The sequence below is a fragment of the Phyllobates terribilis genome, unplaced genomic scaffold (assembly GCF_046119375.1).
Source record: "Phyllobates terribilis strain yellow unplaced genomic scaffold, ASM4611937v1 Scaffold_11__3_contigs__length_659146591, whole genome shotgun sequence".
NCBI classification, from domain to species: domain Eukaryota; kingdom Metazoa; phylum Chordata; class Amphibia; order Anura; family Dendrobatidae; genus Phyllobates; species Phyllobates terribilis.
Window position 1 is genome coordinate 66,476,246 of NW_027362771.1, and position 25,850 is coordinate 66,502,095.

Here is a 25,850-nt window from a genome sequence, read left to right on the forward strand (position 1 = left end):
GCCGGCACTCCCTTAAGTAGCTCCAGCAATGGGTTGGCTATGCGAGTGAAGTTCTTCACGAATCTTCGGTAGTACCCGGCAAGTCCCATGAAGGCCCGAACGTCCTTCACTGTCTTCGGGGTAGGCCACTCCTGTACGGCGGCCACCTTTTCCTGGGTGGACCTGACTCCTTCACCGGACACAGTATGACCGAGATATTCGATCTGTTTGCGAAACAGGTGGCACTTCTGGGGCTTCACCTTTAGGCTATCACTCTGTAGGCGACTCAGTACTTGCTCCAGTCACTGGAGGTGCTCCTCGAAGGTGGCGGCATAGACAATTATGTCGTCAAGGTAAATCAGTGTCGCCTCGAAGTTTAAATCGCCCAGGCACCTCTCCATTAGACGCTGGAACGTTCCGGGGGCATTAGTCAGGCCGAAGGGCATCCGATTGAACTCGAACAGTCCCATGGGTAATATGAACGCCGTCTTTGCACGGTCACGTTCGGCCACGGGCACCTGCCAGTACCCACTGGCCAGATCCAAGGAGGAGAAGTATCTTGCCTTCCCTAAGGCCGACAGGGACTCTTCGATTCGGGGTAGTGGGTAAGAGTCCCGTGCTGTACAGGCATTCAGTCGTCTATAGTCCACACAGAACCGCAGGGTCCCATCTTTCTTCCAGACCAGGACAATCGGGGCTGCCCACGGACTCTGACTCTCCCGTATCATACCATTCTGTAACATATGGGCTAGCATCTCCTTAACCTATTTATACATCTGGGGAGGTATCTGCCGGTATTTCTCCCGCACTGGGGCAGCGCTCCTCGTGGGAATCTCGTGGGTAATGGCTTCGGTGCAACCAAAATCATCCTCATGGCAAGGAAAGACTTCCTGGTACCGCTCCAGCACCTCTTCAACCTGCTGCACCTGTCGAGGTGTAAGTCCCGTCAATTCAGCCCGCATTCGTTCTAGAATTCTTCGTCCCCCCTTTGCACTAGCCCGGTGGGATTCCGGTGGCACAGTGACCGCCAGAGTCCAGGGGTCTCCTCGTACAGCGGACAGCTGTACCACATCAGGTCACACCAACTTCTCTGGCATTCCCAGAATCTGGGCTATTTCTGCCCTGGGAGGGAGTGTGAGATCATCTTCGCCCAGATTAACACACCGCACTATAACATTGCCACCCCGAATGGTGGCCAGTGTCCGAGCCACCAAGAGTCCGGGGGGTACTTTGTCCATCGATGTTGGTTCTATCTGAACTTCGACCCCCTCAAGAGGTGTGCAGGCCCATGTGGATAACGTAAGTACAGTTTGTCCGGGCGGTAAGGTGATCACCGTAGCTGCTGGCACTATTATTTTCCCCATGATCTTCCCTTCACTCAACGTCTCCTGAGCTTGGGCAGCACGGATTAGTTGTTGAAAGACCATCCTTTGGGGGGCTCACGGGTCCCACTGGTCTAGAGGAATCTCCTTCGGCTCACTAATCAGGATTTGCCCGATCTCTTTCAGCACATTCATTCCGAGGGTCACCGGGGGTCCACTTCCGGTTCAGCTGCAGGTGGGGTGGGTACCTCGTTACTCCGGACCATCCCTGCCAGGACCGTCACCCCCATCTCCTGCGCTCTCACATGTGCCTCCGCCCCCACTTCTAGAAAAGTCATACGTGGGTTGGCAAGCAGGTGCTCCCGCAAGGCCGGCTTCAGCTGCACATCCCTGAGGCCTGCCACAAACTGGTCCCTTAAGATCACGTCAGGGGGGCCCATTCCCAAATTCCCCATGTTGTCTTTTCTAGTGATATAGGCATGCACGCTCTGTAAGGCATTAACATACTGCGTCACAGTCTCCCCCTCCTGCTGCACTTGGTGAAACAGCCGTATCCTCAGCTATCCTACATTGGTGGGATCCCCATGCATCTCCTCCAGTATCCGCACCACTTTTTCAACAGTATCCCGGTCACGGAGCGGGTGGTACATCACGAATTGTCGGGCCTCGCCGTCCAGGGCCAGTAAGGCTATTTCGGCTTGCATAGCTGGGGTCATCGGATGCATACGTAACATACTCCTAACTCTCTCAATCCAGTCCCACAGCATCATATTGTCCCCGGTGAACTTTGGGAGATTGCTGAGCATGGCCCCCAGCGGCAAGCTAGATTTAGGGGCTGCTCTGCAGTGTCTGTGTCTAACGACTGCATCCTGCCGACTACGCAAAATGTAGCACGGGTACTTTACATGCAGCGACACAGAAACACAGAGCAGCCAATACAGGGTTAATAAACAGGGGAAGTTTATAATAACAGGGTAAATCTCCACGCAGGGAGTAACAGGGGAAAATATGGGGAAAAACAAGGAAAGTAGCAGGTAAAAGTCTTTAACTGACAGTTCACAGTTTAACTAGATATAGCAGAGTCAAACCGGTTGTAAGCGACACTTAGCTGACTCTTTTCCTCCACAAGGCAGTTGCCAGCTGGGGCCAGTGTTGATTTCTTTGGGCTTCCCCGCCCAAACAATGCTTCGTCTTCTGGCGGTAGCGGGTGGTCTCCGGTTTTACCCGCTGAACCCCTAGTCCATAACACGGCACCTCACGTGTCCGGCTCCACGGACCCTGCGTCTCTTCTATAGTCGGCTTGACTCCTCCGGTCCACTGCACTCGGCTCTTGCTCCCAGTCCTGGAGCCAGGAGCCTGGACCCAGGACCCAGCTCCGCTTTCCCGCGCAAATGTCCTCATCTCTTCCTCTCTCTACCCACGCCACCAGTCTCTCGGTCACCTGACTTCCCAGCTCTCACTCTGGACACGCCCCCAGCTTCCCAGTCACCTGACTCCTGTGCTCGCAGTCTGTCTTCCCCCTGCAACCAGAGGCACGGCCCTGGCAGTTCCGGATCCCTTGCTCTGAAGGTACTTACACCCCGGTCTTCCCCCTTACATAGGAAAATGGCTAAAGAGGTGTCACAGGGTGCAATAAGTAGCCATGGAGCCCGGAACAAAAATAGGGCCTCACACAGAAATTATGGCTCATTTACAATGGCTCATTTACCAAGACTGGCAATAGTAAGTAAAGCAGATACTTGGAGGGATTTGTACCAAACTTGGCACCTGTTTATTAGAATAGGATAGATACACAATTGCTGTTAAAGGGAATCTGTCAGCAGATTTTACTATGTAATCTGCTAGCAGCATGATGTAGTGGCAAAGAGCTTGATTCCAGCGATGTATCACTTACTGGACGGCTTGGTTCAGTTTTCATAGAATCCCTGCTTTCTCTATTGTAAATGTAGCATTGCTCAGAATGCCCTGTGTAATCCTGCCCACACTCCTGTTTGACAGATTTCTGTGTACAAACTGGAAATCAAAGGTGAGGGTGGAGTTACACAGATTAGCCTGACTGGCCTGCATCTGAGACCTAGTCAGGCAGTGATAATCTCATGCTGATAAAACACTGATGGTATTAAAACTACAACACACAGCCTAATAAGTGACACATCCCTGGAATCAGGATCTGTTGCTTTACATTTTGCTGCTCTCAGATTAACAGATCATAGCAAATATAGTGGTTTAAGGGTTAAAACGTAACCTTTAATTAATTGTGCGGATAAAAAACCTATATAGACATAGGGTAATAATAAAATAAGGTCACATAGACCGAAGCCACAGAAGTTACTGCCAAATCAAACAGAGCTTAATGGCATAAGAATTATCAGAAACATCCCTGTCCAAACATCCTTTTTGAACGCTCAGCAGACCATCAGTGGTTAATATTGAGAATACAATTCATACAATAATATTGGAATGATCTCACCAGCCACATCGATAGCTCCTGCTCCTAATAGGGATAGTTCAGTACTTGCAGGGCGTCAGAACAACGTCAATCATCAGCCTTTGCATATAACACCACTCCCAACGTGTTTCCTTATCTCCATAATTCTTCAGGGGAGATGTGGGTGTTGATAATCCCCTAATACCAAGGGTGACCATCGCCAGCCCAAACTTCATACAGGCGGCGCAACTTATTCAAGCTTCCTACTATTTTTATATCCGCCCGCGTTACTAAAACACGGGTACGTCACTTCCGGTTCCCGCTGTTCCACATCCGGTCCGTGGAACGCAGGCTCCGGCCATGACACGCAGACGTCACATCCGGGGCGGATACCCAGAACCTCATAGGTATGGTGCGGCGCGTGCTTCAGAGGAGGGCGCGTCCCATGGGGTAAACACTAGCCACATGGTGTCGCGAGGAGGGGGCCATCATTCACAAATATTGGCCCCCTTAACGCCTCCACCCGGGGATGATGCCATCCGGGGAAACCCAGATCCGAAACCCCGGCTGTATAAACAAATGCGGGGGCAAATAATAGTAATACCGCATTTGTCCCCCGATGATTAATGGCAGGTGGACCTCATTCAGCAAAGAAATGGGAACAGCGGGTACAAAAAGTGAATATTACTATTATTTGCCCCCGCATTTGTTTATACAGTCGGGGTTTCGGATCCGGGTTTCCCCGGATGGCATCATCCCCGGGTGGAGGCGTTAAGGGGACCAATATTTGTGAATGACACCATGTGGCTAGTGTTTACGCCATGGGACGTGCCCTCCTCTGATGCACGCGCCGCACCGTACCTATGAGGTTCTGGGTATCCGCCCCGGATGTGACGTTTGCGTGTCACGGCCAGAGCCTGCGTTCCACGGACCGGATGTGGAACAGTGGGAACCGGAAGTGACGTACCCGTGTTCAAGTAATGCGGGCGGATATAAAAATAGTAGGAAGCATGAATAAGTTGCGCCGCCTGTATGAAGTTTGGGCTGGCGACGGTCATTATCAACACCCTCATCACCCCTGAAGAATTATGGAGATAAGGAAACGCGTTGGGAGTGGTGTTATATGCAAAGGCTGATGATTGACGTTGTTCTGACGCCCTGCTTGTACTGAACTAGCCCTATTAGGAGCAGGAGCTATCAATGTGGCTGGTGAGATCATTCCAATATTATTGTATGAATTGTATTCTCATTATTAACCACTGATAGTCTGCTGAGCGTTCAAAAAGGATGTTTCGGACAGGGATGTTTCCGATAATTCTTATGCCATTAAGCTCTGTTTAATTTGTCAGTAACTTCTGTGGCTTCGGTCTATGTGACCTTATTTTATTATTACCCTATGTCTGTATAGGTTTTTTATCCACACAATTAATTAAAGGTTACGTTTTAACCCTTAAACCAATATATTTGCTATGATCTGTTTATCAAGTGGTTGTTGAGTATACAGTATATATACAGTACAGACCAAAAGTTTGGACACACCTTCTCATTTAAATATTTTTCTGTATTTTCATCACTTTGAAAATTGTACATTCACACTGAAGGCATCAAAACTATGAATTAACACATGTGGAATTATATACTTAACAAAAAAGTGTGAAACAACTGAAAATATGTCTTATATTCTAGGTTCTTCAAAGTAGCCACCTTTTGCTTTGATGACTGCTTTGCACACTCCTTGGCATTCTCTTGATGAGCTTCAAGAGGTAGTCACCGGAAATGGTTTTCACTTCACAAGTGTGCCCTGTCAGGTTTAATAAGTGGTATTTCTTGCCTTATAAATGGGCTTGGGACCATCAGTTGTGTTGTGCAGATACACAGCTGATAGTCCTACTGAATAGACTGTTAGAATTTGTATTATGGCAAGAAAAAAGCAGCTAAGTAAAGAAAAACGAGTGGCCATCATTACTTTAAGAAATGAGAGTCAGTCAGTCCGAAAAATTGGGAAAACTTTGAAAGTGTCCCCAAGTGCAGTTACAAAAACCATCAAGCGCTGCAAAGAAACAGGCTCACATGAGGACCGCCCCAGGAAAGGAAGACCAAGAGTCACCTCTGCTTCTGAGGATAAGTTTATCCGAGTCACCAGCCTCAGAAATCGCAGGTTAGCAGCAGCTCAGATTAGAGACCAGGTCAATGCCACACAGAGTTCTAACAGCAGACACATCTCTTCAACAACTGTTAAGAGGAGACTTTGTGCAGCAGGCCTTCATGGTAAATAGATGCAAGGAAACCATTGCTAAGGACAGGCAACAAGCAGAAGAGACTTGTTTGGGCTAAAGAACACAAGGAATGGACATTACACCAGTGGAAATCTGTGCTTTGGTCTGATGAGTCCAAATTTGAGATCTTTGGTTCCAACCACCGTGTCTTTGTGTGACGCAGAAAAGGTGAATGGATGGACATGCCTGGTTGTCACCGTGAAGCATAGAGGAGGAGGTGTGATGGTGTGGGGGTGCTTTGCTGGTGACACTGTTGGGGATTTATTCAAAATTGAAGGCATACTGAACCAGAATGGCTACCACAGAATCTTGCAGCGGCATGCTATTCCGTCCGGTTTGCGTTTAGTTGGACCATCATTTATTTTTCAACAGGACAATGACCCCAAACACACCTCCAAGCTGTGTAAGGGCTATTTGACCAAGAAGGAGAGTGATGGGGTGCTACGCCAGATGACCTGGCCTATATGAGAAGGTGTGTCCAAACTTTTGGTCTGTACTGTATATACCCCGTGTGTTGCTGATAGGCTTGATTTATATATTGATTGATGATTATGGCTGGTTTTCTGGCAGCAGGCATTGATACTAATCAGTGGGTTACGGAGGCAAAAGAGGTGTTTTCAGAGCGCACCTTCACCCAGAAAAAATATACCCCAACCTTCTCAGCGGCTTTTAAAGAGATAACAAAAATTTATAAACAGCAGATTACATCTTGGTGGGAAGTACAGACACTTGAAAACTATCTGAAAGCGGGTATTGTCCCTAGGAATCTACACATCACACTGTCGCCCTCATTAAGGTATAAGTACCCAGGCCTTTTGAGCCTCTGGGAAAAAGAAGCAACTGAAAGTTCCCTGAGGTTTATGAAACTGTTATTGGATGAGGAAAAAATTACTTTGGCTACTCTGAACGAGTCATTAAGAGCACAGGTAGACATAGCAAAAATTTTTTTCCTCGGAACCAGAGTTTGTAATTAAGGAAACTCTGCTTCAGAATACATTGAAAAGAGTCCAAAACCATTTGACAGAAAGGAAGCATAAATTCTTTGTTAGAGATCTACAGGAATTTAAAGATAATAAGGCATATTGGTTTCAAACTAATAAGGGCCCTAGGCAAATAGATACGGACCTCTCATCTACCGATACTGATTTCTCAGAGTCAGAAGCTAGACCCACAACCCAGGGTAGACAAAGGGGGAGAGGGGGTAGGGGACGTAATAACAACAGGAGATCTCCTCAGAGATCTCATTTTTTAGAGGAGGGGTACCCCCTGCGCAACCGTCTCAACCCGAACCCCCCATTAGTATAATAAATCTCCAGATTATTAATCTGTCTATAAGGAACCTCACAACAGTAGAGATGGCAGTTTTGAATAGGGGCCTATCCTTTGTACCAACCACTGATTATGATTCCTTCGATACGGTTAAGGACATTAACTTGTTTATCCGAAAGTTGAAGTGGCGTAAACATTTTATAAGAAATGATAAACAAACTTGTGCAGAGTTAGGAGTCCGTGATGAACTACTAACAGATATTAGAACCCTCTTCCATCTAAACGACCCAGACCCAAGACAGGATGGAAGGGGCCCATTTACTGAACTTAAGTCTAAAAGCACCAGGACACCCCCCCCCCACAAAACGATCTTAACCCGATAGACATCTTTTTGAGTATGGTCTCTGCTGACCTGAGGGATCTGGGGAGAAAATCAGGATGGTCAAAATATAATTTCTCTCATCGAGAAATGCAAGCCCTCATGGCCCTGGAGAAAGATCGCTCTATCACCATTAAAGCGTCAGACAAAGGCGGCAATGTAGTGATCATGAATACGAGTGATTATTACCTGATGTGTACCAAATTGCTTGCTGCAAAAGATTGTTACCACACATTGGACACTAACCCTACTAAGGTATTTGCCCTGGAACTGAATCAAATGGCTGCTTATGCTATGCGGGCTGGTGTCCTGAGTAAGCAGGAGTGTGAATTTATTTGTCCTAGCCACCCAGTGATGGCAACCTTTTATAGCTTACCGAAGGTACACAAGGGGTTGAGGCCACTCAAGGGACGGCCTATAGTGTCGGGCGTAAACAATTTGACTCAAAACCTGGGGATTTATTTGGATAAGGTGCTTAGACTGTTCGTGACCGGCCTAAATTCCTTTATTGGGGACACAAATGATCTCCTTAGAAGACTCGATAATATGGTGGTGGATTCAGACGTCTTACTGGCCAGTATTGATGTTGAAGCACTGTATTCATCAATACCACACGAGAAGGGTCTAGAGGCAGAACAATTCTTTCTGAGTGGTAGGGGTAGACAATATAATGGACACAATGTGTTCATTTTGGAAGCCCTTCGATTTTGCCTGACAAGGAATGTCTTTCTGTTTGGAGGGAAGTACTTCCACCAGCTCAGGGGTACTGCGATGGGGAGTCCTTGTGCCCCATAGTATGCTAACCTATGCCTGGGCTGGTTGGAGGAAACCATAGTCTTTGGTGATGTACCGGTGGAGGGGAGCGACAGTGTGATGCTATGGATCCGCTATATTGATGATGTTTTGGTACTGTGGAAGGGAGATAAAGGTCAGTTCGAGGACTTCATTGAGAGATTGAATCGAAATTACCTGAACCTCCACTTCACCTTCGAACTTGACACAGTGAAATTACCATTCCTGAATATCCTAATTCAGAAGAGGGCCGATGGAAGCATCGAGACTGAGACATATAGAAAAATTACAGCATCAAATTCCCTTTTGAGGTGGGAGAGTAACCATCCAGTCCCCCTTAAAAAGGTTATTCCCAAGGGTCAGTTTTTGAGGGTTTGCAGGAACTGTTCGGAGGTGGCTACCTTCAAAAGACAGGCAAATGATCTCTGTCGGAGGTTCCAAGAGAGGGGTTATCCCAGGAGTATTGTGGCTGGAGCATATGGGGAGACACTGGCAAGGGACCGCACTTCCATTTTGAAGCCACCCCCCAGATCAAATGAGGATGACGATGCATGTAGATTTATCACCACTTTCTGCAATAGGTCACACATGGTCCGAAAAGATTCTACAAAAACATTGGCCTATTCTCCAGATGGATGAGGATATTGGCGCTATAGTTGGTTCAAGACCTTTGATTACCTACAGAAGAGGGAGGTCCCTTAGGGACCGGCTAGTTCACAGCCATTATGTTGGCCACCAAAACGATAGTTGGCTACAAAGTCCCCGAAGGGGTAGTTTCAAATGTAGTGGCTGTATATCGTGTAAGGTAATGACGCAAAGCAAGAATTTTACTAGCAATGTCACTGGTGAGACTTTCTCCATTAGGCATTTCATTAATTGTAGGTCCAAAGGTATTGTTTATAAGGCCACATGCGAATGTGGAATTGAATATGTGGGAAAAACCAAAAGAGAATTGAGAAGAAGGGTGAGCGAACATCAACGTGACATTGTTCTTAAAAGAGATACCCCTCTGTCCAGACATGTGAATACTACACACCCAGATCGTGTGGATGTGGTGCGATTCATAGGGATTGATAAGATCTCTATTCCCTCAAGGGGGGGGGGGGGTGATTGGGATAGATTAATCCTTCAAAGGGAGACCAAATGGATATACAAACTACAGACTATGTCTCCTTTGCCCTCGTCTCTACTGCCCCCCATTCCTCAACCCCTCGGCCTCCTCCTTTGCCTTGTATCCACCTCCTCCTGCCACCTGGGGTTGTTTTTTGGTCTGGGTGACACATGTGTGTCTCTGGGATATACTCATTTTTTGTACCCGCTGTTCCCATTTCTTTGCTGAATGAGGTCCACCTGCCATTAATCATCGGGGGACAAATGCGGTATTACTATTATTTGCCCCCGCATTTGTTTATACAGCCGGGGTTTCGGATCCGGGTTTCCCCGGATGGCATCATCCCCGGGTGGAGGCGTTAAGGGGGCCAATATTTGTGAATGATGGCCCCCTCCTCGCGACACCATGTGGCTAGTGTTTACCCCATGGGACGCGCCCTCCTCTGATGCACGCGCCACACCGTACCTATGAGGTTCTGGGTATCTGCCCCGGGTGTGACGTTTGCGTGTCACGGCCATAGCCTGCGTTCCACGGACCGGATGTGGAACAGCGGGAACCGGAAGTGACGTACCCGCGTTCAAGTAATGCGGGCGGATATAAAAATAGTAGGAAGCATGAATAAGTTGCGCCGCCTGTATGAAGTTTGGGCTGGCGACAGTCACCCTTGGTATTAGGGGATTATCAACACCCACATCTCCCCTGAAGAATTATGGAGATAAGGAAACGCGTTGGGAGTGGTGTTATATGCAAAGGCTGATGATTGACGTTGTTCTGACACCCTGCTCGTACTGAACTATCCCTATTAGGAGCAGGAGCTATCGATGTGGCTGGTGAGATCATTCCAATATTATTGTATGAATTGTATTCTCATTATTAACCACTGATGGTCTGCTGAGCGTTCAAAAAGGACATTTCGGACAGGGATGGTTCTGATAATTCTTATGCCATTAAGCTCTGTTTGATTTGGCAGTAACTTCTTTGGCTTCGGTCTATGTGACCTTATTTTATTACTACCCTATGTCTATATAGGTTTTTTATCCACACAATTAATTAAAGGTTACATTTTAACCCTTAGACCACTATATTTGCTATGATCTGTTTATCAAGTGGTTGTTGAGTATACATATTGTATATACCTCCTGTGTTGCTGATAGGCTTGCTCTCAGATTAAACAGAATAAACCTGCTGAAAGATTCCCTTTAATCATGTACATATCCTGTTTGGTATCTCCCAGAGCAATATCATCAATGTTGCTCACCAACTATTCAGACTTGAGCTGTGCTGGACAACCCCTTTGTGTTTAATATTTACCTGCAGAGCTGGCCTTCATCAGAGGAGATGTACATGCATCTGTCCAACAGGTTGGTGGAGGAGATTGCAGCATCGGCGTCTCTGCCCCCTGCTAGGCAGAGACGCCGTTCCCCTCACCTCTCTGCTCCGTGCTCGGCGTCCTCCTCCCGCGCTGCTGGCAGTGCGCGCTGCTTCCCTGGCACTGTGCTTAGGGCGCGCGCGCGCTCCCTCTCTCTTAAAGGGGCCGCGCGCGCCGTCCTAAGGAGTCCCCAGCCAATTGCCGGAGGATCTCCCATATATAAGGCACCTCCTCCAAAATGGAGGTGCCCGAGAAAAGTTGTTTGCACTGTGACTTCCTGTGCTTCAGCCCTCAGGTCCTGCTGCTAGCCTGACTTCTCGTCCTGCCTGCCAGCCTGTTTTCCATCAGTTACCTGCCTGTTACCTGCCTTGTCTGCCAGACCGCTCACCTGGGATCGTCCACCAGTTACCTGCCTGTCTCCTGCCTCATCTTTCAGACCGCTCACCTGGGAGCGTCCACCAGTTACCTGCCTGTTACCTGCCTTGTCTGCCAGACCGCTCACCTGGGAGCGTCCACCAGTTACCTGCCTGTCTCCTGCCTCGTCTGTCAGACCGCTCACCTGGGAGCGTCCACCAGTTACCTGCCTGTTACCTGCTGTCTCCGTCAGCCCGCTCAACTGGGAGCGCCCGCCAGTTACCTGTCAGGTATCCGCCTCGTCTGTCTACCCAGAGACTGTCCCCGTCACTTGCCGTGACCACCTGCCTGTCTACACAGAGACTGTACCCGTCACTTGCCGTGACCACCTGCCTGCTTACCCAGAGACTGTCCCCGTCATTTGCTGTGGCTACCTGCCTGCCTTCCCTGGGAGTCACCCGCTTCCTTACAAGGACTTCCTCTTTGTATTGCAGCTCAGAGGTTCCACCTCCCGGCCCCGTTACAGTTTGCTCGGGCCATGGAACCCGGTGGCACCCAAGCTCCCTCACTCTCGGACCTATGCCATGAACTATCCCGTCAGAGGTCCCAACAGGAGTCCATCCTGAGTCACCTGCGTAGTGTTAACTCCCACCTGGACACACTGACTGCCCCATCGGGAGCTGCTTCCACTCGCACAACTACTACCCCGGCAACGTCGCTGCCCATCAATACCATGGCATCCCTTCCCGGTCCCCGCCTTTCCGTCCCGCCTCGTTTTGGTGGAGACCCCGGCCTGGCACGGGGCTTCATTAACCAGTGCACCCTGCACTTCGAACTTTTGGCACACCAGTTCACCACCGACCGGGCCAAGGTGGCCTTCATCATGTCCCATCTCACTGGGGAGGTACTGGCCTGGCTAAATCCTCTATGGGAGAGAGGAGACCCCCTGGTGTCCAACTTGCCAGCCTTTCTCACGGCTTTCCGGAAAGTCTTTGACGAACCAGGAAGAAAGACCTCTTCTGCCTCCTCTCTGCTACGCCTCCGCCAAGGGAGTCTCACCGTGGGCCAATATGCCATACGGTTCCGTACCCTTGCTTCCGAGCTTGCCTGGGATAACGAGGCCCTGGTGTCCGTCTTCTGGGAGGGCCTATCCGGCCGGCTTAAAGATGAACTTGCCGGTCGGGACATTCCAACCACCCTGGATGACTTGGTGACACTTGCCACCCGGATTGACATCCGGTTCCAGGAGCGTACCAAAGAGGTCACCCGTGAGAGGAAGTTTCCCCGCCTTGCTCCTACTTTCCAGAGACCTGTCTCTTCATCTGTAACTCCCCAGGCACACTCGCCAGAGCCCATGCAGGTCGACCAGACCAAGATGGTCAAAACCCGTCAAGAGTCACGCCGTGCCGAGGGGAGCTGTTTCTACTGTGGCAGTAAGGAGCACCGGATCCGTGCCTGCCCAGAGAGGCCGGGAAACGCCTGTGTCTAGGATCGCTCAGAGAGGTCGTCCTAGACAAGAGTAAACCCTCTCCATCTCTGATGCTGTCGGTCTCTATCATCTGCGGGGAGAACAGTTACTTTGAACTAGCTCAACTTGATTCTGGAGCTGCCGGAAATCTCATTTCTCAGTCCCTGGTAGAGAAATACCGCATTCCCACTAAACCTCTGGCTGAACCCTTATCTGTCGCCTCCGTGGATGGGGGTCTCTTACCGCAACCCATCCAACTCATCACCGAACCCATAACTCTGCAGGTGGGAATGCTGCACTCTGAGAGCATCTTCTTCCATGTTCTACCGGGACTCTCTCACGCCCTTTTGTTAGGCCTACCTTGGCTCCAGAGACATGCACCCGTGCTGAATTGGCAGACCGGAGAAGTCCTACGCTGGGGGCAGGACTGCCATAAGACTTGTTTAGTTCCTGTTCGTCCTGCTCGTCCCTCTCCTTCTCCAGCCAATCTACCCGGCCTACCAGTCCCTTATTGGTCTTATGCTGATGTTTTTGACTCGCCCCCTGGGCCGTGGGGCACTCGGATCCGGGCAATAGGGGGAACGATGGGAGTAGTAGTGGCAACCCGGTTCCGTGGCTCAGGGTGGTCAGGCCAGTGGTAGTCCGTTATGTGTTGTTGATTATGTCCGACTACGCCACCCGTGGATTTGCGGTTATTAGGAACCGCCGCTGCATGCAGACCGCTGGGGCTGATGAGGTGTGCAGCTATGGTAGTGTGACTCCCCACGGGAAGAGTGCGGCCCCAGGGCAGTATAATGGATGTTGGGAGTGATGGTAGTGAGAGTCCCGGTGCTGATAGTGCTGGAGGAGCAAGGAGCACACAGACAACAAGTTGCAGTCCAGGGTCTTTACTGAAACAGGTAAACTGACCCATAAACAGTCCCAGCTAGGAGGGGACCTGGATGTCTGAGAGCAACGGGGAAATTGGCCCTGGTCAGGGTGAGGGTGTAGGCCTACCGTGCTTTCTACGCTCCTTCTGGCTATCTCCTCCTGATAGGGTAACAGCCCACGTTTCCGAGCTTCCGTGCTTTCTCGCCTGTATGGCCTGCGACGTGGGTTCCTTTCTGCTCCCAGCCTTGTACGGCTTTACTGGTCCCTTCGGTTGTGGCAGGGCCTCCAGGCTTCTTAGGCCAAGGAATGTACAGTCCCTTGCGGACTGGTTCTCTGTTGGGGGATGTGGAATCCTTCCAGCCTCAGACACCAAAGTCTGGTAAAATTAAGTCTTTTCTCTGCCAAGACAGGTGTAACATACCTGGCGGCGTCCTTGCATGGTGGTCCATCTCCCACTGTGCAAGAGCGCGCACTTGATCTCCAGTCCAGAATGTCTCTCTGGCTTCCCTCCTTGCTGTCTGTTTGTCTGTTTTGGCTGCATAGGGCGACGCCCGCTGAACTTCCTGTTTCTTGTACCTGCTGCGGACACGCCCCTGTTGCACCTTCAGCCTATTGCTGTCCATCTTTGGGTATTTATACCACCTTCTTCCTCAAGATGGCGCCTGAGCACTGTGTCCTGTCAGTTGGCTTTTTGTCTCTGACATGCCAGGTCCTATCCTGTTTTCCTGCCTGTTTTCCAGTTCTGTGTCTGAACTGTGGTCTGTTCTTGTGAACACGCTTCTTGCCTGTTCTTTCGCCTTCTAGGGGCCGTATTCCTAGATCTGCCTGTCTGTGCCTTGCGGTATCTGTTCCCGTCTGAACAGAGTCCTGTTTGTGTCCCTGCCTTGCGGTATCTGTTCCTGTCTGAACTGAGTCCTGTCTATTTCTCCTGTCTTGCAGTATCTATTCCCGTGTCTGAACTGAGTCCTGTCTGTGTACTCTTGCCTGCTGCCTTTCCTGGAGGCTGTATTTCCAGGCCTGTCTGAACACGCTCCTAGCCTGTTCCTCCCGCCTTCTAGGGGCCGATTACCTAGATTCGTTCCTGTATCTTGTCTGTCCTGTCTGAACACGCTCCTTGCCTGTTCGTCCCGCCTCTCTGGGGGCCGTATTCCCAGACCCGCTCCTGTATCCCGCTGCAGTGTCGGTCTCTTCCGTACACTCAGTTCCAGTCTGAACTCTCTCCTATCCTTTACCTGTTTTGCCTCTATGTCCGTTCCTTTCCTTTTTCTGCAGAGTCTGAACTCGTACCTAACTCCTGCTTGTTGTCTCTGTACTCCCGTTTGTGAGTTTATGGTCCCCTCGCTACTTCACTGCAAGTACCCTGTGGGTATCTGGCTCTGCCTTTCCCTTCCTGTCTGTTCCGTGTGAACAGAGCCCTGTCCGTCCTGCTCTGACTCCTTGCTCACTGCTCCGGCAGCCTTGCTCCGCTCTTACCCTTTTGCTCACTGCTCCGGCAGTCCTGTCCTGCCCTGCTTCTGCCCGCTGCTCCGGCAGTCCTGTCCTGCCCTGCTTCTGCCCGCTGCTCCGGCAGTCCTGTCCTGCCCTGCTTCTGCCCGCTGCTCCGGCAGTCCTGTCCTGCCCTGCTTCTGCCCGCTGCTCCGGCAGTCCTGTCCTGCCCTGCTTCTGCCCGCTGCTCCGGCAGTCCTGTCCTGCCCTGCTTCTGCCCGCTGCTCCGGCAGTCCTGTCCTGCCCTGCTTCTGCCCGCTGCTCCGGCAGTCCTGTCCTGCCCTGCTTCTGCCCGCTGCTCCGGCAGTCCTGTCCTGCCCTGCTTCTGCCCGCTGCTCCGGCAGTCCTGTCCTGCCCTGCTTGTGCTCGCTGCTCCTGCAGCCCCGTCCTGCTCTGTTCTTGCCCACCGCTTTGGGCGTTCCCTCTCTGCTGTGGTTGTCTACCGCATCTGCGGTTCTGTGACCCAGTCTGTACTGGGTCTTAACCTTTCTGTGCTCCAGCCCGTCCTTTCGGCCAGTACCTCCCTGCCTGCATACTCGCCTGTATCCACCCCTCTGCATACCTGCCGTGTTTGCTTACATCCACCAGTCTGTGCCAGCCTAACCTGCCTGTTCCAGTAATTCCAGTGTGGGTCAACCCCCGTGTCCGGAGTTTGACCTGGAGTAGCACCTGGTCCCTTTGCCCGGTTTCTCCCTGGTGCACTGGCGTCGTATGCCGTCGTGCCACCTTGGTCGGATCGGCCAGATACTTAGTCACGCCCCTCCAGGCACTCTCCGGTCCATGGTCCAGTGGAACCACAACACCCGCACACGCCAGTCAGTCCGGGCGTGTGCATAACAACAGGCTCTCTTCGCCTCTTGTCTCTGGCTGGTGGCTCTCTCCTACTGCCACACTTCCTCTTAGGTGCAATCAACTTTCTGTCCCTGCTCCACTCTGGGACACGTCTCAGAGCTGAGACAGGCAATCCAGTTCTCTCTAACCCTGCCCTCAGTACCAGCTTTTATAGGGGCAGCCAGCTCCCCCTACTGGCCTGAGACAGGAGGCATTGCATGCTAATGTTCCCCTAACCAGAGAACCTCCCCCTTGCTCTCAGACACAGCTTTATTACACTTGTGGCATCCAGGTAGGGTGACACATTCCCCCCTAGTGAAATTTAGTACTCCGGGACTAAACAATAAACAAAGACAATATGCATAACCATAAAACAATAACAGACAGACGACGCACAGATTGAGTTCTTAAGGTCACAGTGTGGTCTGTGACCAGGTGTCCATATCACCAGAACAACGGGAGCCTTAACCAGGTGGGGGTCTGTCCTACCCCAAGTCCTTCACAGTCTTAGTTCATTCCTGGGTTAGGCTCAGAATGCAGTCCATACAAGGTCCCGGTTATAAAAAGTCCATAACCTGTGAATCCTTACGGTAACTGCAAGAAACTGAAACACACTATCAATAAACATGCAGGTAACTTTGGCAAACAATTCAACATTTGGCAACAGGGTTATTTACAATTTAGTGCATCCTATATTCTCCAGCGAGCGGGTATCTGTCCCTCTGTGCTCCTGGTTGACCTACGTAGCCCACTGTCTGGTGGTGGACCAACCTGGCTTTCCCCACTAGCGTTAGGGGTGCAGCTACCAGCTGGGTGTACAGGTAGGGCAGGCAGCTGTCTGCGGGTTCTTTGGCTTACCGCAGGCATGGCAGGCTCACTGTCAGCAGAGGGTTGACTCTCCTGGGCTGCTGGAACAGGATCTTCTGCCTCTGGAACCGCTTGCTCCTCTTCACTTTCCGGCTCTGGTGTTGGTTGTTGCTGTGCCGGTTGCAGGAAATGCAGGACAGGTACCACTATGGCATCATTTATGCGAGTCCAGGACTGAGGGAACTCTCCGAGAACGGTGCTGATCATTTCTTCCTTGTCCTCTGCGGGTTCAAGGTCACTCTGATCCTCTTCTGCACTACGGAGTTGCTCGGGGCACCTTTTGAGGTGGTCTCTGGAGACGACACTAGTGGTTTCTCCTCCGTCCTTGGTGATTACGCACACCTTTGGGTTATCGTGGTCAGACTGCAGTACGGTGTAGGGTTCCCTTTCCCACTGGTCGTCCAACTTATGTAGCCTTCTCTTCCGCTTCAGGACTTGCTCACCAGGTTCTAGGGGACCAGCAGGGGCGTGTTGATTGAAGAGTCTTTCTTGCTTCTCTCTCACCTGGGCCAGACTCTTCTCCACACTCTCCTGTACCTTCTTGTACTGCAGTTGCCTTTCCGTATCCCAGTCCGCATCCGGGGAGGTGTCCTCAGGTATTAGGACTCCCATCTCCAGGTCTACGGGCAGCTTACCTGGTCTAGCTCGCATCAGGTAAGCCGGGGTGCAGTTTGTAGCATTCACCGGGATATTGTTGTACATGTCTGCCAGGTCTGGCAATTTTTCTGGCCACAGGCTGCGTTCCTCCAGGGGCAACGTCTTCAGGAGATCAATGACTATATTGTTCATCTTCTCACACATCCCGTTGGTTTGGGGGTGGTAAGGCGTTGTCCGAATCTTCTTACAGCCATAGAGGTTGCAGAACTCCTGGAAGATTTCAGCCTCGAATGCTGGACCCTGGTCTGTCAGGACCTGTTCCGGATACCCGTGTGGACGGCAGAAATATTGCTGGAAGGCTCTGGCCGCTGTTTGGGCTGTCAAGTCCTTTACCGGGACCACCACTAGAAAACGGGAATAGTGGTCCACGATTGTCAGGGCATAGATGTATTAAGACCGGCTTGGAGCCAATTTGACGTGGTCCAGAGCTACCAGCTCAAGAGGCTGCGTGGTGACGATGGGCCTCAAGGGTGTCTTCTGGCTGGTGCGGTCCTTCCTCCTCAGGTGACAAGGGCCACAGTCTCTGCACCATTTTTCTACAGCTCCTCTCATGCCGACCCAAAAGAATCTTCCTCTTAGCAGGAACTCCAGTTTCTTCCAACCGAAGTGTCCCGCTCGGTCATGGTAAGCCCCCAGGACCATAGCTGCATCTCGCCTTGGGACCACGACTTGCCAGGTCAGCTCGTGTGTCCGGTGGTTGACAATCCTTCTGCACAACTTGCCTTCGTAGTGGAACAGCTTGCTCTTCTCCTTCCATAGCTGCTTGGCTTCCTCTGGGGCATCTGGATCTAGGCGGGCGTCTTCCCGGGTCAGCAGATCTTTCACCAGGCGGACTGCAGGGTCACTATCTTGGGTCTCGGCCCAGCTGTGGTGAGGTAGGGGATTCATCATCACAGTTGTTAGATCCTCCTCCTTCACGCGGTGAGAGTGTTGAGCGGCTCCATACCGGTGAAACGCGGGGAGTTCTACCTCCTCCAGTTCTTCTGGGTCTTCGTCACCTTCAGATAAGTGAGGCATTCTTGATAGGGCGTCCGCGTTGGCGTTGGTTTTGCCTGCCCGGTACTTGATCACGAAGTCAAAGTTGGAGAGACGGGCCATCCACCGCTGTTCCAGGGCACCCAGTCTTGCATTGTCCAGGTGTGTCAACGGGTTGTTGTCCGTGTACACTGTGAACTTTGCGGAGGCCAGGTAATGCTTGAAGCGTTCCGTCACGGCCCACACCACCGCCAAGAATTCTAGCTTGAAGGAGCTGTAATTCTCCGGGTTCCTCTCGGTGGGCCTCAGCTTCTGGCTGGCGTATGCGATCACCCGTTCTCTGCCCTGTTGGTTTTGGGACAGTACTGCTCCCAGTCCCACGTTACTGGTGTCTGTGTGGAGAATGAAAGGCTGGCCATAATCAGGGTAGGCCAGGATCTCATCCCCCGTGAAGGCCATCTTTAGCTGGCGGAAGGACTCCTCTTCCGGTTTATCCCACTTGAAGGGTGGCTTTTGACTCCTGGACTTAAACTGTCCGATCAGGAGGTCCTGCATAGGAGCTGCCATCTTAGTGAACCCGGGGATGAACCTTCGGTAGTAGCCTACCAACCCGAGAAACTGTCTCACCTCTTTGATGTTCGAGGGGCTTGGCCAGCTCTTGATTGCCGTGACCTTGTCAGGGTCGGGGGCCACTCCTTCCGCACTTACCACGTGCCCTAGGTACTGGACCTTTGGTTTCAGCAGGTGACACTTCGATGGTTTCACCTTCAGGCCATAGCCTGCCAGGGCTTCGAACACCTCGGCCAGGTGCTTTAGATGGTCCTCGTAGGTTTTCGAATAGACGATCACGTCGTCCAGGTAAAGGAGTACCGTCTCGAAGTTTTGGTGCCCTAGACAGCATTCCATCAGCCGCTGGAAGGTCCCTGGTGCGTTGCAGAGCCCGAAAGGCATGCAGTTGAATTCACTCAGTCCCATCGGGGTGGTGAAGGCGGTCTTCTCCTTGTCAGCCTCTGCCACAGGAACCTGCCAGTACCCGCTAGTAAGGTCCAAAGTAGAAAAGAAGTTAGCAGATTTTAGTGCGGCTAAAGACTCTTCTATTCTAGGCAGCGGATATGCGTCTTTGTGAGTGATACGGTTGATTTGTCTATAGTCCACGCACATTCTCATGGTGCCGTCTTTCTTTTTGACCAGAACCAAGGGGGCTGCCCAGGGGCTACAGCTGTCTCTAATAACCCCAGCTTCTTTCATCTCTCTTAGCATACCCTTGGCGTTCTGATAATGTGCAGGGGGTACAGGTCGGTGTCTTTCTTTTATCGGTGGGTGGCTCCCTGTGGGGATGTGGTGTTCTATCCCTTTTACTCTGCCGAAGTCTAGCGGGTGCTTACTAAAGACTCTCTCGTACTCCTGTACCACCCGGTAGACTCCTTGTTTTTGGTGCAGGGGAGTGGAGTCAGCACCCACATGGAGTTTCTGGCACCAGTCCTCCTTTTGCTTCTGGGAGCCATTACCCTCCGCCTGTGGAGATGGAGGCAAGGGTTCCACAGCCCTGATAGCTTTGTGTTCGACGACAAACAGTTTGGCGAGTGTAGCGTACCTGGGTAAGTGTACTTCCCTCTCCCCAATGTTGAGGATGCGGACGGGCACCCTCCCATTACGGACATCAACCACCCCCCGGGCTGTCAAAATGGTGGGCCTGCTGTCTGAGTACACGGGTTATACCATGGCTTGGTAGTCTCTACCTCTCAACCCGATTGCAGTCCGACACCAGATCATCATTTCACTTTTGCGAGGCATGGAAATGGGGAATGGGTCACTCAGTCTTACGCTACCGATATCACCACCAGACAGTTCTACCTGCTGCCGTCTCATCAGGGCTTTTATCTCCTTGTTGAGGACTCTCTGTTGGCTGGAACTAGCATTCACCGCCACCTGTTGTAGAATTACAATTACCTCTGAAAGACAATTTTCAATTATGTTAGTACCCACAGTTATTTTAGGGTGACTTTCATGATGGTCAATGTCCACAATAATCACTCCCTGTGCCGGCAGTTCAACTTTACCAATTTTAATGGTCATCTCCTTGAACCCCATCTGCGGCACGGGTAAGCCATTACTGGCGATGATGCTCAAGTTACTGTCTGGATACCGTGTGATATCAGCATCAGTCCAATACTGCTTAAAAAGTACATAAGGGATTGTGGTTACTTGCGACCCAGTATCCAGCAAGGCGCTCATGGGGATACTGTCCAGCACCACGGGTAAAACCGGGCGCCCCCCAACGTACTTATTACGCCAATTGTAAGGGCCTGGTGATCTTATGCCTGGGGGTCGGCCCTCTGCCCCAGGTTGGACCCGTTTAAATTACAGTACCTGGAAATGTGTCCGGGCTGGTTGCAACGACGGCAAATGGGCTGTCCATCCTCTACGTAGCGGTCTGTGGTCCTCCCTCGAAACGACGGGATCCTCCTCTGTCGACGCCACGGGACATCCTCCGGACTTGAAGCCAGCTCGATGGGTCTTGACGGGTCCACTTGCAACACCTGGACGGTCCTGGTCAACGCCGCGACGCTCCTGGTCAGCTCCTGGACTTGGTGGTGCAGGCCTTTCGACGGGGCTTGGTTCAGGGCCTGTGCATCAGCCTCCACGGAGTCCATAGAGGAGGGCGTCCCCTCCTGGTGGTAGGTGAGAGCAGGGCGCCGGGGGTTTATAGCGCCACTGGTTGCAGATTCACGGAGCACCCTTATGGCCCTGTCCTTAAATTGGGCAAAGGTCAGGTCGGGGTTCTGAAAGAACATGAGGTGCAGTTGGGCCCTGTGGGCGCTAGACAGCAGACCCTCTATGAATTGTTCTGTTAGCAGTTTATCCGTTTCCTGCACACTGCCAGGGTCAGTTTGTTGAATAGCCCTCAAGGCTTCCTGCAGATTTAGGGCATAGTCTCTGATGCTGTCCTGTGCCCACTGCCTACATCCATAGAACCTCATTTTAATCTCAGCGGAGGTACGTGTATCAAAGGTACCCCGCAGCCGGGCCAGAATACCCTTCACAGTCCTTTTCTCCTCAGTGGGCCATGATTTTACCTCCCTTTGGGCTGCGCCAGTTAACTGCCCTGTTAATATGCTGACCTTCTGTTCCTCTGTCAAGGGGTAAACGAGGAACAAACTGTATAGCCTTTCCTTGAAGTCAGTTAGGGCATGGGGCTCCCCTGAGTATTTGGGCAGCCAGGCCGCTCCAGGGATGTAAGGCAGGGAAAAGGGCATCACCGCTGCTGCAGCTGCGTTGGTGGTAGTGGGCTCCTCTGTGTCCGACATCTTCCTCCCCCCTAGTTAAGCGTGGCCTACCTTCCGACGATACTCTTCTGTAGGCCGCGGCTCCGCTGCTGCTGCTATGGACGAGGACCTGGCGTCGCGTCCTGATGACGTCAGCGTCGCTCTCTCTCCCTTCCAGGACCTTGCGCAGCGTCGGAGCGTGGGGCGGAGCTTCGGATCTCACGCGGTTTTGACGTCCACGCCCCTCTTCTTCCCGCGCGGCGTCCTGAAGATGGCGTCCGATGGCGGGAAGCAGCTGCGGATGGCGGGAAGAAGGCAGAAGACGGCGGGAAACGGTCCAAGATGGCGTCTGATGGCGGGAATCGGCTCCGGATGGCGGGAAACGACTCCACAGGTAAGTTACAAAAGTCTTTTTCAGGCACGCAGTACCCGGTGGTTGCGGGCACGAAATCTTGCCGACTACGCCAAAGCTGACTCGCCCCCTGGGCCGTGGGGCACTCGGATCCGGGCAATAGGGGAAACGATGGGAGTAGTAGTGGCAACCCGGTTCCGTGGCTCAGGGTGGTCAGGCCAGTGGTAGTCCGTTATGTGTTGTTGATTATGTCCGACTACGCCACCCGTGGATTTGCGGTTATTAGGAACCGCCGCTGCATGCAGACCGCTGGGGCTGATGAGGTGTGCAGCTATGGTAGTGTGACTCCCCACGGGAAGAGTGCGGCCCCAGGGCAGTATAATGGATGTTGGGAGTGATGGTAGTGAGAGTCCCGGTGCTGATAGTGCTGGAGGAGCAAGGAGCACACAGACAACAAGTTGCAGTCCAGGGTCTTTACTGAAACAGGTAAACTGACCCATAAACAGTCCCAGCTAGGAGGGGACCTGGATGTCTGAGAGCAACGGGGAAATTGGCCCTGGTCAGGGTGAGGGTGTAGGCCTACCGTGCTTTCTACGCTCCTTCTGGCTATCTCCTCCTGATAGGGTAACAGCCCACGTTTCCGAGCTTCCGTGCTTTCTCGCCTGTATGGCCTGCGACGTGGGTTCCTTTCTGCTCCCAGCCTTGTACGGCTTTACTGGTCCCTTCGGTTGTGGCAGGGCCTCCAGGCTTCTTAGGCCAAGGAATGTACAGTCCCTTGCGGACTGGTTCTCTGCTGGGGGATGTGGAATCCTTCCAGCCTCAGACACCAAAGTCTGGTAAAATTAAGTCTTTTCTCTGCCAAGACAGGCTCTCTTCGCCTCTTGTCTCTGGCTGGTGGCTCTCTCCTACTGCCACACTTCCTCTTAGGTGCAATCAACTTTCTGTCCCTGCTCCACTCTGGGACACGTCTCAGAGCTGAGACAGGCAATCCAGTTCTCTCTAACCCTGCCCTCAGTACCAGCTTTTGTAGGGGCAGCCAGCTCCCCCTACTGGCCTGAGACAGGAGGCATTGCATGCTAATGTTCCCCTAACCAGAGAACCTCCCCCTTGCTCTCAGACACAGCTTTATTACACTTGTGGCATCCAGGTAGGGTGACACATTTTCAACAAGAAAGAAGCAGAGACATTACCCCCTCATAGACCATACGATTGCCCAATCGACCTGGAACCCGGCGCTACTCCACCCCGTGGGCGTATTTACCTGTTGTCCGCGGCCGAGACCCGGGCCATGTCTGAATATATTGAGGAAAATCTGGCCCGGGGATTTATCCGGAAATCTACCTCCCCGGCGGGAGCAGGCTTCTTCTTCGTTAAACAAAAGGATGGTTCACTCCGTCCCTGTATTGACTATAGAGGTCTTAACCTGATCACGGTGAAGAATAAATACCCCCTTCCGCTCATTCCTGAATTATTTGACCGTCTGAGGGGTGCCAGAATCTTCACCAAGCTGGATCTCCATGGGGCGTATAACCTGGTCCGTATCCGTCGGGGGGATGAATGGAAGACGGCATTCAACACCCGGGACGGCCACTATGAAAAGCTTTTAATGCCCTTCGGCCTCTGTAATGCTCCCGCCGTCTTTCAAGAGTTGGTCAATGACATCTTCCGTGACCTTCTCTACTCCTGCGTGGTGGTGTACCTGGATGACATCTTGATCTTCTCTCCGAATCTTCCGCACACCGGAGGGACGTTCGTCAAGTCCTGCTCAGGCTCAGGCAAAACCACCTCTACGCAAAATTTGAGAAGTGTCTCTTTGAGCAGACCTCGCTTCCATTTCTGGGCTACGTAATCTCCCAGACCGGCCTACGAATGGATCCTGAGAAACTTTCTGCCATCCTGCAGTGGCCCCGACTGGAGGGGTTGAAGGCTATTCAGCGGTTCCTGGGCTTCGCCAACTACTACCGCCTCTTCATTCCGCACTTCTCTTCCCGGACTGCCCCTATCTCCGCTCTCACCCGTAAGGGCGCTAGTCCCAAAGAATGGCCGCCCGAGGCTGAAGAGGCCTTCCTTTCTTTGAAACAAGCTTTCGTCTCCGCTTCTGTGCTGCACCGTCCGGACTGCAACAAACAATTCTTCTTAGAAGTAGATGCTTCCTCCTCGGGAGCCGGAGCGGTACTCACCCAAAAGTCGCCATCCGGGAGACTGGTAACCTGCTGCTTCTTCTCCAAACTCTTCTCCTCGTCTGAGCGCAATTATTCTATAGGAGATCGAGAATTGTTAGCCGTTAAGTTGGCACTGGAGGAGTGGCGTTACTTGCTCGAGGGGGCTCTTCATCTGGTAATAATTTATACGGACCACAAAAACTTGGCTTACCTCCAGAGTGCCCAAAGACTTAACCCGTGCCAGGCCCGGTGGTCCTTGTTCTTCGCCCGCTTTGATTTCATTCTTCATTTCCGCCCGGCTGACAAAAATATCAAAGCCGATGCCTTGTCCCGATCCTTTCTGTTCTCTGATCTTGTGGAGGAGCCAAATCACATCATCGACCCCGCCAAGGTAATGCAGGTGGCCCCCGTGGATCTGAATCGTCTTCCACCCGGTAAGACGTTCGTGACAGTACCTGATTGTGAGAAGGTTCTGCACTGGGGACATTCATCTAAACTAGCCGGCCATGCTGGCCAAAAGAAGACCCTCGAGCTTATTACCCGGCATTACTGGTGGCCTACCCTGCGCAAGGAGGTAATAGACTTTATCTGGGCCTGTGCGTCCTGCGCTCGCAACAAGGTTCCTAGACATCTGCCAGCCGGCCGCCTTCTGCCTCTTCCCGTACCTGCTGCCCCATGGCAGCATATAGCCATGGACTTTATTACGGATCTCCCTGTCTCTGCTGGTTGTACGGTCATTTGGGTGGTCGCTGACCACTTCTCTAAGATGGCTCACTTCATTCCCCTGCCGGGTCTTCCGTCTGCATCTGAGTTGGCTAAGGACTTTATTCATCATATTTTCCGTCTCCATGGTCTTCCTCTCCACATCGTGTCCGATCAAGGGGTCCAGTTCACCTCTCGCTTCTGGAGAGCCACGTGTAAACTGCTGGGGGTCACCTTGGACTTCTCTTCTGCTTATCACCTACAGTCCAATGGTCAAGTAGAGCGGATCAACCAAATTTTAACCAGTTACCTCCGACACTTTGTTAATGCCCACCATTCCGACTGGGTGGATCTTTTACCGTGGGCCGAATTCTCCTATAATAATCACGAGAGTGAATCCTCTTCCAAATCCCCGTTTTTTACAGTCTACGGTCAAAATCCCTGGATCCCGTTATCCGTCTCCACCTTCGTGGACAACCCGGCCGCGGAGTCTCTTGTTAGCAAATTCTCCTCCATTTGGGAGAGTACCAGATCCGCACTTCTTCAGTCCTCCGAGCGGATGAAGAAACAGGCTGACAAAAGACGTCTGCATCCGCCCCAATTCCGTCCTGGAGATAAAGTCTGGCTCTCGTCCAAATATGTCCGGCTCAAGATTCCTTCCTACAAGTTAGGGCTCCGGTTCATCGGCCCACTGGAAGTTATCAAGCAAATCAACCCGGTGGCCTATAAATTGAAACTCCCGGCCAACTTGCGGATCCCCAACTCCTTCCATGTATCTCTCCTCAAACCCGTGGTACTTAACTCTTTTTCCAAGTCTACAGGTACGCCTCCTGCTCCGATCTCCGCTGAAGACTAGTTTGAGGTAGAGAGCATTCTGGCCATCAAGAGGGTAAGAGGAAAGACCTTTTTTCTAGTGGATTGGAAGGGGTTTGGTCC